The sequence below is a fragment of the Prosopis cineraria genome, unplaced genomic scaffold, assembly GCF_029017545.1.
Source record: "Prosopis cineraria cultivar Desert tree isolate PC_DT_omini unplaced genomic scaffold, ASM2901754v1 PC10, whole genome shotgun sequence".
In the NCBI taxonomy this organism is placed as follows: Eukaryota; Viridiplantae; Streptophyta; class Magnoliopsida; order Fabales; family Fabaceae; genus Prosopis; species Prosopis cineraria.
In genome coordinates this window covers 12243403-12257514 of record NW_026555341.1, presented here as the reverse complement: position 1 = coordinate 12257514, position 14112 = coordinate 12243403, and positions in this window count along the sequence as shown.

The following is a 14112-nucleotide window of genomic DNA, read 5'->3' as shown; positions in this document are numbered from 1 at the left end:
CACCCAAGCCATACCCTTTGCACCCAAGCCATAACATATGCATCTTAAGTTAGAAGCCTTGCACCCAAGCCATACCTCTTGCACTCAAATCAGAACTCTTGTATTCTAAACCAAAATCCCTGCACCCTCTAATTTTGGCACCCTAAATCAAAAAATATATTATAGGGAGTAAGAACATCATGTCCATATTAAACTACATCCTACTATATACAAAAAACAAATAAGGGAACACTCACAATAATTTTCCTCTTATTTCAGTATTATACATTATATAGCAAGCTATATTAACTTGTAAATGATGTAGATTCAACAATGTAATGTAGAGGACAATTGAATTATCCTTGAAAAATAAGTAAATGTGAAGAGGAATAATGAACAACAAAAATTTGAATGACACAATAATAATTCCATTAGGTTTGGTTTGTCTTTCTGTCAAATACAATCAAAATAATAAATAAAAAATATATGATGAGGGATAAGTACAACATCAGGCCCATGTTAAATTACATCATACTTTATACAAAAAAAGAAAAACAAATAAGGCAGATGTGTATAAGCACACTTCAAAATACAATCACCTTCTCATTCAATCTTCTAGAAGAATTCCTTGATCAACATTTCCTTATAGCTCGCTTGAAGTATAATGTGTGTAAGAGTTTCTTGACTTGAACTTTTTTCCCTTATCTTCAGCCAAAATCTTATGCTGTACTGTATCTAAAATATTATACCTAAAATGAAAATTAATAGCCATTACAAGTGGGTCATTCAAGCATTAATATACAACACCTATAAAATTACAACTAGCAATTCAAAAGAATATTGAATAGGCCATCAATTTACAATTATCTTGTGAGAAATCTAGATTCTTGTGACAACTGACATGGGTAATTTAATCTATAACAAGTTTGTCTTTTATTATACAAATAAAAAATAAAACATATTAAAGACAAAATCACAATATAAAGCACACCAACATTAATCCAATACCATAAGTTGACATGCTAATCATAAGATAATGACTGAAGTTACAAACATGAATAGATAAAAGAGATGACAGACTCAAGATATTATTGATACTTGAAACATAAATTTTTGGAGTTTCATTATGAAATTCTGAATACTTTCATGATTTTATTATGATGTTAGGAATGATTTAGTCAAGTAAATTATGGTCAAATATTTCATTTACATTTATATTGCAAAATAAAGTGATTCCAAAAAAAAATGGCATTTTGTATGCATATGACAAAACGGAAAGCTCACATATATTTCAAAACAAGACATATGAAATGTAGCATAGTTTTATTGAAATAAACAAGATCAATAAAAACATATATATTGCACTTTTAAAGTTCTTGTATAATTCCTCCATTCCAGCAAGGAATGTATCTATATTAGGCACAGAGGGGGCAATTGCCTCAACTAGAAAAAAAAATGTTACCCAAGCTTTAGTTAAAATTACACTTGCACCTCTTTAAAATTATAATTGCCCCCCATAAAAAATTAATTGCCCCACACTTTCTTTAAAATTATCAAGCATACATATTTAAAAACATTATTCTCTCTTATATTTATTATAAAAATAAATTTATGACACAAAAGACTTTAACATATATTTTAAAAATTATCATATTTTTTATTTATATATTATGTTTATTAATATTTAGAAATATATTTTCTTCAAAAGAAATTAATACTTATATTTAATATAAATTTTTCCCCCTTAGATAAATTTTTCTAGGTCCATCAATGATTCCAACAGCAACATTAGAAGGTAGAGATCTTGCTTCTGTTTCTTTCTTGATTCTAAACAAAAACTGTACAAAAATACAAGAAATATTCAATAGTAAAACAACTTTTTAGGATTTGATGTAAAAACTATGCTAGAAAATAAGAGTTTTGTAAGAACTAAAATTTTACATAAACTGTGCCTCAAAGTGCTAAATTCCATAAGTGGTTATATTTAATAATTAGACCATTATTTTAATCCTTACACATATATAAGAAGATTTCTTAGTTTTTGAGCCATTACCTAAAACTTCATATTGTAAATCAAATAATACTTTAATATGAACCATCTAGATTAAATATTTTAATTTTAATTTTAATTTTATGTTTATTAAAATAAAAAATTATAACAAAATTATTAATTTAATCAGCAATCTTGATAGTTCAGATTTAATATGAGTTGACCAAATTTAATATTAAAAAATTACATAATTTTAATATTAAATCTATACTATTTAAAGTATATCTAGATAATCAATTTATACAAATTTAAATTTTTTTATATCTAATCATCAATTTGGATGGTTTAGATTGAATATAGATGGTCTAAATTTAATATTAAATTTGGATCACTCATGTTAAATATAGATTGTTCAAATTAATAATGAAATATATTTTTTATATTTTTTATAATTTTTTAATAAATATAAAAAATATAAATATATTAAATTTGAACTACTTAACTCAAATCTGAATTATTTAGTTTTAATAAAAGGTGGGGGGCGGGATGAATGTGAGGATAGAAGCCAAATCCAAAAAGTGAGAGGGTGGTAGAGAATAGAAACTCACGTAAAGTGGGATTAGAGGATTGAGAGTCAAGGGCTGAGACTTTCCAATGTTGCCGTCTTCTTTGTGGATTCGATCTGATGAAGATGTTGCAGAGGATTGGTATGTGTGCGCGTGTGTGTGGAGAGAGAAGGTGACCAAATCCACAAAAAAAAAAAAATAAAATAAAAAAAAATTGAAGGGGCAGACTTTTATTAACGGCTTGTCACGGATGATATTTCCGTGACCGTGTAAAGACTAAGATAATGAACAGTCCGCTGGTTAGCCTCGCACAATATGGGTAAAGGGGGCGACATTAGTATTGGGGGTGTTCTGCCTCAGTCTTCGGACTGTGTGCACAACTGGTCGGGAGCTAGTGCCGCCTCCCTGATGAGCCCATGACAGGGCGAAACCAGTGCGATCCGTATGTGGTAAGGCTTGTCCTGAGGATTATGGGGTCCTCCAGGACGCCGCACGGGCGCTGTGTGCTGCGCCAGACTCTCAGCCCGTGACAGGCTGCTTTTCATATGCAAAGCAATGTTTTTATGATCAGACCGATATTAAATTGAGAAGATCAAGAGTTCACAATTTATAGGAATCAATCGAATTGAATAAATAGTCAAATAAATAAAGTAATAATTAAATTAAAAAGAGTATGTATATATATATATAATTTAAATATAAAAAAATAAATATAAAATTATTATTTAACTTAAAAATAAAATTAAATATTTTAAGTTTATCCTAACTTAATAAGTTACATGATATAACATAATATTAAATGATTAAAAAATTAATCTTTTTTTAAAAAAATTGATAAAAATTAAAAAAATATTTTGAAAATCGAATCTAATTCTCTACTTGATCTAGGTTCTTAGTTTTATCTCCGAGCCAAAATGACTTAACCCAATTCAATCTTTAAAATAGTTTTTATACATTGATATAGTTAAAATCTAGACCGATGGACAATCAGGCAGTCTGATTTAGTATTTTAATCACTGATATAAAGTGTTAAATCACTGTTAAAGTTTTGACTATTTATAATTGTCGGTTGCTTTTTTTTTTTTTTGTGAATATCAAGAAGCTAACATTCAAGCGAATGAGGATACATACAAAACTACAAAGGCAGGCGCCCAAAAAAAAAAAAACCAAATAAATCAAGCCAACGACCTTACAAAAAACTAACTAAAAAGGTGGGGTTGGTCGCTTCTTTTTGACTTTGTGATGTTTTGCCATATACGAGTGCCATCTCGCCTTGACTTTGATTTGCTTTTCCTTATTCAGGAATGCTTAAAAAAATCAAGGATGACTTGATCGGGGTGGGGCCATGGAAATGATAATTTTTTGACTTAAATTTTCTGGTAAAGAATTACTCCTTTTAAGTCATTATTATAATATTTTTTAATCATCTCATATATTTAAAAAAATAATTTAATTATTATAAAATATTTTACATTTTAAATTAAAAAATTACTTTTAAAATTTGTTTACAAATAAAACCAAAGAACACATTATATTGAACAGACTGTTTTAATAATATATTAAAAAAGTATTCTTATCAAAATTTTATTTTTATCAAAAATATTTTATTTGAAATGTCAAATTTCAAGAATATTTTATATTTTAAAATGTCAAAGCTTTTGAAAGTATTTTATAAATTAAAAAAGAAAAATAATTTTTTTTTGTTTTTTGTAATTGATATTTCCGCCTCCTCCACTCCCTCATTTTTTATTATTTTATATTAAATACTAATTTGGGTTATGGCATGTGAGAAGAGAAAGGGTATTAAATTGAAGTGATATCACAATCCAGTCCAAATGTAGAAGCCTATCCGATCTTTCTTCTTATTTCATTTTTTTTGTCATTTTCTTCCTCCATTTTCTTTGGGATTATATCGAAGTGTCTAACAAAAAAATTATTTATAGATGAAGATTGATAATAAATTCCATACGAGAAAAACAAGTCTTACATAAGTTTCTTATCAAATTTTTGAACATGATTCTCCCTTTTCCATTGTCCTTCTCTGCAAGTCTCACAAATTGGAGCAGCTTGATTTTCTTGAGATCTAACAATATGATGGTAGATCTGGTAGTTTTATAATTAGAAAAGCATGTCGAGAGTGACGGTTTGTCGCAAAATGTTTTATTTTCTTAATTTTTTATTTAATTGAGACATCTTCAAGAATTATTGAACTCAATCAAAAATAGTAATGACATTTTTTTTAACATTCAAACATATTTGAATTCAAGATTTCATGTTTTTTTTATCACGATAACAGAATAAGCTAAATATGACATCCAATATTTGACAATTATAAGTGTAAAATGACAAAGGAAAAATTGATCTTTTAGTTCTCCAATTTTTAATTCACTTATAACTCAGTCCCTCAATTATGACTCGCCTATAACTCAATCCCTCAACTTTTGAATCACTTACAAATTAGTCTCCTAACTTTTGTTAATTTTTTTTTCATGTCAGCTTATATCTTACATCAATGAGCCAGAAAAGGATATTTTAAAATAATATATGAGCATTTTTATCTTTCTTATTTGATAAGAAATTTTAAAAAAATTAAAAATAAGGACCAAATTATAGGTGAATCAAAAGTTGAGAGATTGAGTTGCAGCAAGTTATAGTTGAGGGACTAAGTTGCAGCGAGTCATAGTTGAGAATTGAGTTATAAGTGAGTTAAAAGTTAAAGGATAAATAGATTAATTTTCTCAATGACAAATAAAAAAGCCACTTTAGTATATATTTGGTGGTTATGTTGACATAACCTTCAAATATATATTCATCTCAGATTTGATTTTTTTTATAAATATATTTGACGCTTGTTTACAAATAACATAATATACTTGATGATTATTTATAAACAAGCGTTAAATATATGATTTAAATAGAAAAATAAAAAAATTAATTACTTAATGCTTGTTTATTAAGAATCATCAAGTATGTTTGTCTTTTATTTGACAATTATTTAATAGCAAGTGTCAATTAAGGAATACTTGATAGTTATTATGGTTATAATAACCATCAAGTATTGCATTTTAAATTTACACTTCAAAACCTTTCATTTTTACATTTTTGCAACTCAAATGTTTTTAGAAAAACACCCAGAGTGCTCTAAAATCATTTTTCGTCAAAGAAACTTTCTAAAAACACATATTTACCCTCGATTCTTCTTGGGTTTTGTTCCTGGGTTCCATTTTCTGGGGTTTGTGCGTGATTCATTCATCCAAGTCTTCATTTCGGGCATTTTGGGTTCATTTTCTATCCTCCATGTGTAAGTTTAATTTCTCTTTCATATGCTTAATTCATTTCTAGGTTTAGTATTTAGAGTAAATCCGACTTGAAATTCCCTTCCTCGCTTTTCAACAGTGCAAAATGCGCGTTGTCTTCTCTCCTCCTCCCCCTACTCTTCTTCTTCATCCTCACACTCTGCCTCTCTCAAGTAAGTTGGCTTATCCTTCTTCCTTGTGGCATTGTTGTCAATTGATTGTAATTAGGGAGTTGATTAGAATTAGCTATTAGAATATGAAATTTTTATTCATTAGAACTATGATTTGTGACTAAATGTATATAGCCTTTGGTTTTTGATTCTTTGTTAGTTATGAAATTAAATTTAGGATTATATAAAAATTAATTTACTATTGGGTATTATATGAATTTGTTAAAAATTTGCTTTCCTTGTTGTGGTGATGGTGATAATTTTGTTGTTGGATAACTTGATTAGGCATGATTGAGTTATATTGAATTTTTAAGATAAAATTTTTGTATTAATTGTTGCCGTGAAAAATTTGATTAGGTATAAATATTATATGAAAACTTTAAAAGATGAAATTTTTGAATAAAGAAAGGGTTCAAGACTTGAGAAACTCTCTTTTTTAAGCCATTATGCTGTTGAATTTTTTAGGATAAAATTTTTATATCAATTATTGTTGGGTAACTTGATTGAGTATAATTAAATTATATGAGAACTTGAATGATGAAACTTTTTAATAAAGAGAGGGCATGAAGCTTGAGAAGCTCTCTTTTTTAAGTCGTTATATTGCTCAAATTATTTCAATGGCTAGTATTAAAATGTAATTATTAATTTTAAATAAGATTAAAAAGGGAATGTGCAAACATGTGGTTAGTGACTTATTGACTGATTGATCCTTGTACCTAACTCTCCCACTATCTATGAGTAGTCAAAATCATTTATCATATTTCCCTCTTAATCTTTCTAAAAATTATGGAGAAGGAATGGATGTCTGCCAACCATCTATCTAATGAATATTAGGATGGAGTGGCAGATTTCGTTAAATTTGCAGTTAAGCATGCGGAGGACCTTGCTAGGATTGTTTTCCCGTGTTTAAGTTGCAGTCTTATGAAGCGGGTTAGTCCAGATACTTGTAAAGAATACTTAGTAATAAATGGGATGAGTCAAAGTTATAAGTGTTAGACAATGCATGGTGAGACAAGGGATGATATTAGTTGTAGCCAGCAGCATAATAAAAGCTGTGCATCATCTCCTGATGATTTTGACACATGCACACTTGAGGAAGATTGTCCCAAACAAATGGCCAAAGCAATTGAAAAGGACCTCAAGGATGGTCCAGAAATGTTTGAGAAGTTAAAAAGTAATGTGGAGACACCGTTGTATGCTAGTTGTAGTGCATTAAAGTTGTCAGTAGTGCTAAAATTGTACAACATAAAGGCAAAAAAATGGATGGAGTGATGCAAGCTTCACCGAGTTACTTGGGTATTTGAAAGTAGAATTACTTCCCAAGGAAAATGAGCTTCCTTACCGAACATATAACATAAAACAAGTACTGTGATCAATTGACGTGAGTTATTAAAAGGTACACGCGTGCCCTAATGATTTCCTTTTATTTTGGAATGAATATGAATCATTAATCAAGTGTTTGAAGTGTAATGGCTTACACTACATGCAAAATAGATCAAGTTCAGTAAAGGCACTATGATATTTTCCAATCGTGCCTAGATTTAAACGCATGTATAGTAGTGCAAAAGTTGAGAAAAGCTTAACATGGCATGCGGATGAAAGGATAAAAGACGATATGCTTTGTCATCCTACTGATTCTCCACAATAGAAAAAGATTGATTATGAGTACCCTAAATTCAGGGAAGAGAGTAGGAATCTATACCTTGATTTATCTACTGACGGTATGAATCCTCATGGGCTTCAAAATAGTAGCCATAACACATGGCCAATCATTTTGGTGATTTATAACCTTCCTCCGTAGCTTTACATGAAGCATAAGTATGTAATGTTGTCTATGCTAATTGTGGGACCTAAGCAACCTGGGAATGACATAGACATATATTTGACTCCTCTAATTGATGACTTAAAGATCATATGGAAGTCAAGTGTAGAGGTCTATGATGGGTACAAGGAAGAAAGATTCAATTTAAGAGCTATACTCTTCGACATAATCAACGACTTTCCTGCCTATGATAATATGTAAGGGTATAGCATTAAAGGGCAACTTGGATGCCCTATTTGTGAAAAGGGAACACATTCTATAAAGCTTCAACATAGGATGGAAAATGTTTACTTCAGGCATCATAGGTTTTTACACCAAGAACATCATTATCGATGGTTGAGAAAATTGTTCAATAAAAATCCAGAAGAAGGTAAGACACCTTTTCCGTTAATAGGTGATGAGCTATTTGAGGAGATCAAAGATTTGGATATTAAATTTGGCAAACCATTTGCAATGAACCCTTAGGACAAGCAGATGGAAGAAGAGATCTATTTTCTTTAAACTCCCTTATGGGACTACTTTAGATGTTCAGCAATTTCTTGATATTATGCATATTGAAAAAAATTTCTGTGAGAGTCTTATTGGCAATTTACTCCAAGTGTCAAAAAAAAAAGATGGCATAAAGGAAAGGTCGGATATAGTTTCTTTAGGAATAAGAGAAGAATTAGCACCCCAAGATAAAGGAAACTGTACTTTCTCCCTTTGGCAACTCATATGCTATTTAAGAAAGAGAAAACTACATTTTGTGAGTTCCTCAATGCAATTAAAGTTCCCAAGGGCTACTCTTCAAACATAAAAAATCTTATGTCAATGAAAGATCTAAAATTGAAGGGCTTAAAGTCTCACGATTGCCATGTTTTAATGAAGGATTTCATTCCGGTAGCTATACGTGTAATTTTACCCCCTAAAGTATAAGGGATGATAACTAAGTTAGGTTTGTTTTTCAAGTCCATTTGTACTAAAGTGATTAATCTACATAAGTTGCTAAGGTTGTAAGCCCAAATTGTATTAACACTGTCTGAGCTTGAGATGTATTTTCTATTGATATTCTTTGATGTTATGATCTACCTAACAGTTCACTTGGTTAGAGAGGTTCAAATGTGTGGACTTATTTATTTGAGATGGATGTATCCTTTTGAGCATTATATGAAGATTTTCAAAAGCTATGTGAAAAATTAAAGTCAACTGGAGGATTGCATTGTTGATTGGTATATTTGTAAAGAGATTGTTGACTTTTATACTAAGTACCTAAGCCATGTTAGCTATGTTAGGCTTCCAAAGTCTTAACATATGGGCATAATAGGTCGAGAGGGGATAATGGGAAACAAAGTCATTACTATCTTAAGTGTATAGTAGGAGCAAGCCCACCTATGTGTGTTGCACAATATCAAAGAGGTTGAAGAGTATGTAGACAAGCATATGATTGAACTTAGGAGGGATAATCTTAATAGATCAGAAATTTGGCATGTTAGGGAACAAAATAAAACTTTTACGAGATGATTTAAGAAGCACATTCTTGAAATGTTAAATGTTGATTCCAATTCAGTTTCTGAAAATTTGAGATGGTTAGATAATGATCCAAGCAGATAGGCCATTTCTTACACTACTTACCTTATCAATAGGTACACATTTTATACAAGGGAGCAAGATGATAGGAGCACAATGTAAAATAGCGGTGTAACCCTTATAGCTCATTCCATGTATATTTTCAGTATTAAGGATAAAAATCTTATTTATGCAAACATGTCATACTTAAGTGTAATTGAGCATATATGAGATTTAGATTACATATCCTTTCAGGTTTTGATCTTTAGGTGCAAGTGGATTAATCAAAAAAATGGCTTGAAATTTGATTACCAATTTAGATTTGTACAAGCGAATTTGAACAAGAAAGAGTATAAAGATGAGCCTTTTATTTTGGCACAATAAGCCAACCAAGTGTTATATATTCTTGACTCCTATTACATGAAAAAATAAATGAAAAATGTAGCAGTTGAGGATGACCCATTTAAAGGGACATCAAATCAAAGTAGTGACACTGCAGATGATGTTTTATACATGAGAAATGATCACAATAAAGGTATTTAAATTTTAAAAAGGAGAAAATTATTTGAACATAAAAAGAAAATATTTCAAGGAGGGGGAAGTAAAAAACAGGAGTTAAGGAAATGAAAAGGAGCAACTTGAACATGTAACATTTGAATTAATTGTACCATTTTTGTTTCATGTTTGAATTAATTAAGTTGATTAATGTTTGAACTAATTATGATTGATTAATATTTGAATTAATTATGGTTAATTAATTTTTTAAATTCATTATGGTTGATTAATTTTTTAAATTAATTATAGTTGATTAATTTTTGAATTTCTTGTGTTATAGATAAATGGTTATTCTGAGTCTAGTAAAATCCCTTTATCAGATCCTACTACAACTTTTACTGATGCTTCGTCGTCGCAAAAAAAACTGGAGTAGGAATATAACAATATCTAGTGAGGCCTGACAATAATGGAGGAAGTTACAAAAACAAGAGCTGCAAGCAAAAAATTGGCAATGCAGTGGAACAAAAAAGGACAAGCCATTAAATCTGCAAAATTTATAAGTTATATTAGGGTGGTGGCAAAGATAACTATACCTATCATGCATAAATCATGGCAAAAAATTGATCAAGCTGGGAAGGACATTGTTTGGGAGACTGTGGCTGTAAGTTACATTTTACTAAGTTATATTTTGTTATAGTATTTTAAATTGATGCACCTAACATATTTATTTTATTGTGCAATTAGGATTTAAAATAGACAAGAACAAGAAGGATTTTCTCATTCAAAAGGCTGAGAGGGCACTGTGGTCTTTCATACATTTTATCACACAAAAATATTTGAAAGACCCTGATGTTGAATTTGTAGCCCGACTTCCTCCCATATTACAGTCTTTAGTAAAACAGGAAGATTGAAATACTTTTGTTGCCTCTCAGTGCAAGAAGAAATTCAAGGTATGTGTGTTTCTAAAATTTAAATTTTGATGCCTTTTATTGAATGTATATATGTGTACTAACAATATATTTTTATTATTGATTAAAGGAACTAAGCACTCAAAATAAGGAGAGAGTGGCTAAGAATGGATATCCTTACAGAGCGGGGAGGTTGGGGTATACAGGCATAAAGCAGAAACAACTAGAGGTGAAGGGATTAGATGTTTTCATATCCCACCAAAGACTTTAGGCATTGGCACGAATAAATAAAGATGGAGCTATTGACAACCTTCGTGTGAAGGAGGTTACTGAAAAAATTATAAGTATTATTATTATTATCTATTAATTAATAAATTATTATGAAAATGCATACTAATTAGCTCTACTTTGCATAGGATTTCCTCTCTTAGGAAGTCTCACAAGGCAAGCTTTTTAAGCATGAGCATATCTTGGCTAGAACGTTAAGGACCCCTGACCACCCTAATTGTGTCAGATGTGTCAACTTTAGTGTCATAAAGAAGCAATAATTTGGTAAGATTAAGGAGAGAATATTGACTTCTTCATCTAAGGTCCAAGAGTTGAGAGAAGAGAAAGCCATTATGAAGTAGCAGCTAGAAGCTTAGGCAAAATTAATTGACATACTACTGAAGGGGCAGATCCTTGGGAGACTTTTGGCTAACGTTAGCCCTAACGAAAAAGATAGCTACATAGTTCCTTCAGACAAAACACCTAAGGTAATACATTTTATCTTCTAAATTTACTTAACTAATTTTTTGTCTTACTAACATTTTTTTGTTTATTTAAGGTGAGAATGACTGCAACTGTTTAGCAGACGATCCTTCATATAAAGTAATTGCAATAGGACATGTGTACAACATTGTCAGGGACACAATTCATAACCTTTCCCTCCCACCTGATTATATTAAGGTTTCCTTGCTTGCTGCAATCGACCCTAAGTATCCATTACCTTATCCTATCGATGAGATGCAGATGGTAGGAGATGCATTGGGGAGCTTTGTTACATGGCCCAACCACCTTGTAACAGTGGGTACACCAAAACTAGCAAAGGATCCAAAGCCATTAAAGGACCTATTACCAACAAAAAAAAGGTATATATGATTTAAATAATTGTTTAGAATCTTTTAATATATATACATGTCTAACTTTTTTTTTGCATAGCTAAGGGGGAAAAGCAAATTGAAGAAAAAGGTGTCGGGCCATACTAAAGAGTCAGCCACAGTTTTACAGTATCCAGCACTTATACCTGTTGTAAAAAACAAATTTCATAACTCTCTTGAGACTTATGCTTCTGTTATGAGGATGATTCGTCAAGTGTTGATTGGGGATATCATTAATTTTAATGATGGACTATTTAATAGAGTATCATTTAAAGTCATTCGAGATGAAATTTTAAATGAGATCCTCAAGCATGATATGGCAAGTACTAGTTTGATAACATTTTACCTAAGGTAATTCTTCAATATTTTTCAATTAATTACTTGAATTATGTGTGTGTGTGTGTGTGCGCACACGTATTAACTTGTATATTTTTTCACCCAAGTCACCTTTATACCTTGTTTATGGTTCTTGGTAGCCTCGAGTCGAGGATTAAGCTGGCTAATCCTCATGATGTCTCTCCCTACAATAATATTACAAAGGAAGCTCTTGAAAATCAAGTAAAAATGCTTTCAGGTCAATTTTAGGAAAGGGAAGCGGATAAGGATACTTTATTTATCACTCCTTACTACCAAGGGTGAGCTACTAATGCTTGTTATGAGTAAATATTTTTTATATTTATTTGTTTGGTAACACATACTATTTCTTATTAAGGGACACTGAATGCTTATTATGATCAATCCTGTTGCTCCAACAATATGGTATCTCGATCCCCTTAATGGAGAATCAAGCAACAGGGAAAATATGGTGGTACTTTTTAACGAGTAAGTTGGATTTCTTACATTCATTCCATACTTTCTTTTTAGAGTTGTGGTGTTGTATCGCATTGTGACTGACAAAACTGTGTCACCTAGGATGAGGGCATTCGAATATTCAAACAAATGGGTCATTATTAAGGTATTTATTTAATTGGCCAAGTTTTTAATCAAGAAACTATGTCATGTTTTACAATTTCATTGATATATATATGTTTTTTCACAATGTCCACTCTAGTTAGATCAAAGCAATGACTATGGTTATTGCTTGATGAAGTTCATGAAGGATATTATCACCCATGCCCCTACCACATTATCTGACAAAGGTGTATATATTAAATTTAATTACACTTCAATTATAAATTTTAACTAATTTTAATTAGCTACCTATTAACTTGAAATTGTTGTGACTTTGCTTACAATACTTCGAAGACATTTACTGCATTCGTTATACAGCTGCACATGTAGAAGAAATCCTTGAAAAGGTAGCCCAATATGTTTTCTATATGTGGGTAGCGATAGTGGTTAGGCCGGCACAATAGTTAGTCATGTATATATATACATTATTTTGGCAAATTTTCATGGGATAAGCCACTTAGCTTTGAAACTTTAGTATACATAAAAGTTGAGTATAGATGTTTTTTATTTTAAAGGTAAATGTATGGGAATTTTAATTTAATGTTACTTAGGTAGTAAATATTATTAGAAACATTCATTGTATTATTTCTGGATGCTAGCTAGCTATTTTTTATTTGTATCTGTATCTTTATGCAGGGAGGCTTCTTTAAAAGCAGCCCTCGTATTTTTTTTAAAAAAAATACCATAAGTACTTGACGATTATTTTAAAATAACCGTCAAGTATTTATACATTTGACGCTTGTTTCCAAATAAGTATTAAGTATTTGTAAGTACTTGAAGCTTATTTGGAAACAAAAGTCAAGTATTTACGGCCAAAACTAGCCCATTTATTAAGGGGAAAGTAAAGTTATATTCATATACTTGATGGTTTTTTATAAATAATCGTCAAGTATTACCTAAATACTTGACGGTTTTTAATCATCAAGTGAAGTTTTTTTTAATATATGTCGCATCCTTACTTGATGGTTAAAAATCGTCAATTATTGTGAAAAATAAGCGTCAAATATGGGGCTTTTCTATGGTGGTGTATTTTTTGGATCATTTACTTGTCCCAATTTAATCAACCTCTAATTTAATGCATTTTATAACATCTCAAACATTGAATTAAACATTTCTAAGATCTGATATCCTAGTTAAACATTGTTATTAATTATTGTAAAATAAAAGGGTACATGATCTCAAAAGGATTAGATAAGACAAATAGATGATTTATTCACCATAAATTATAAAAACATATATCAGCATGCTTCT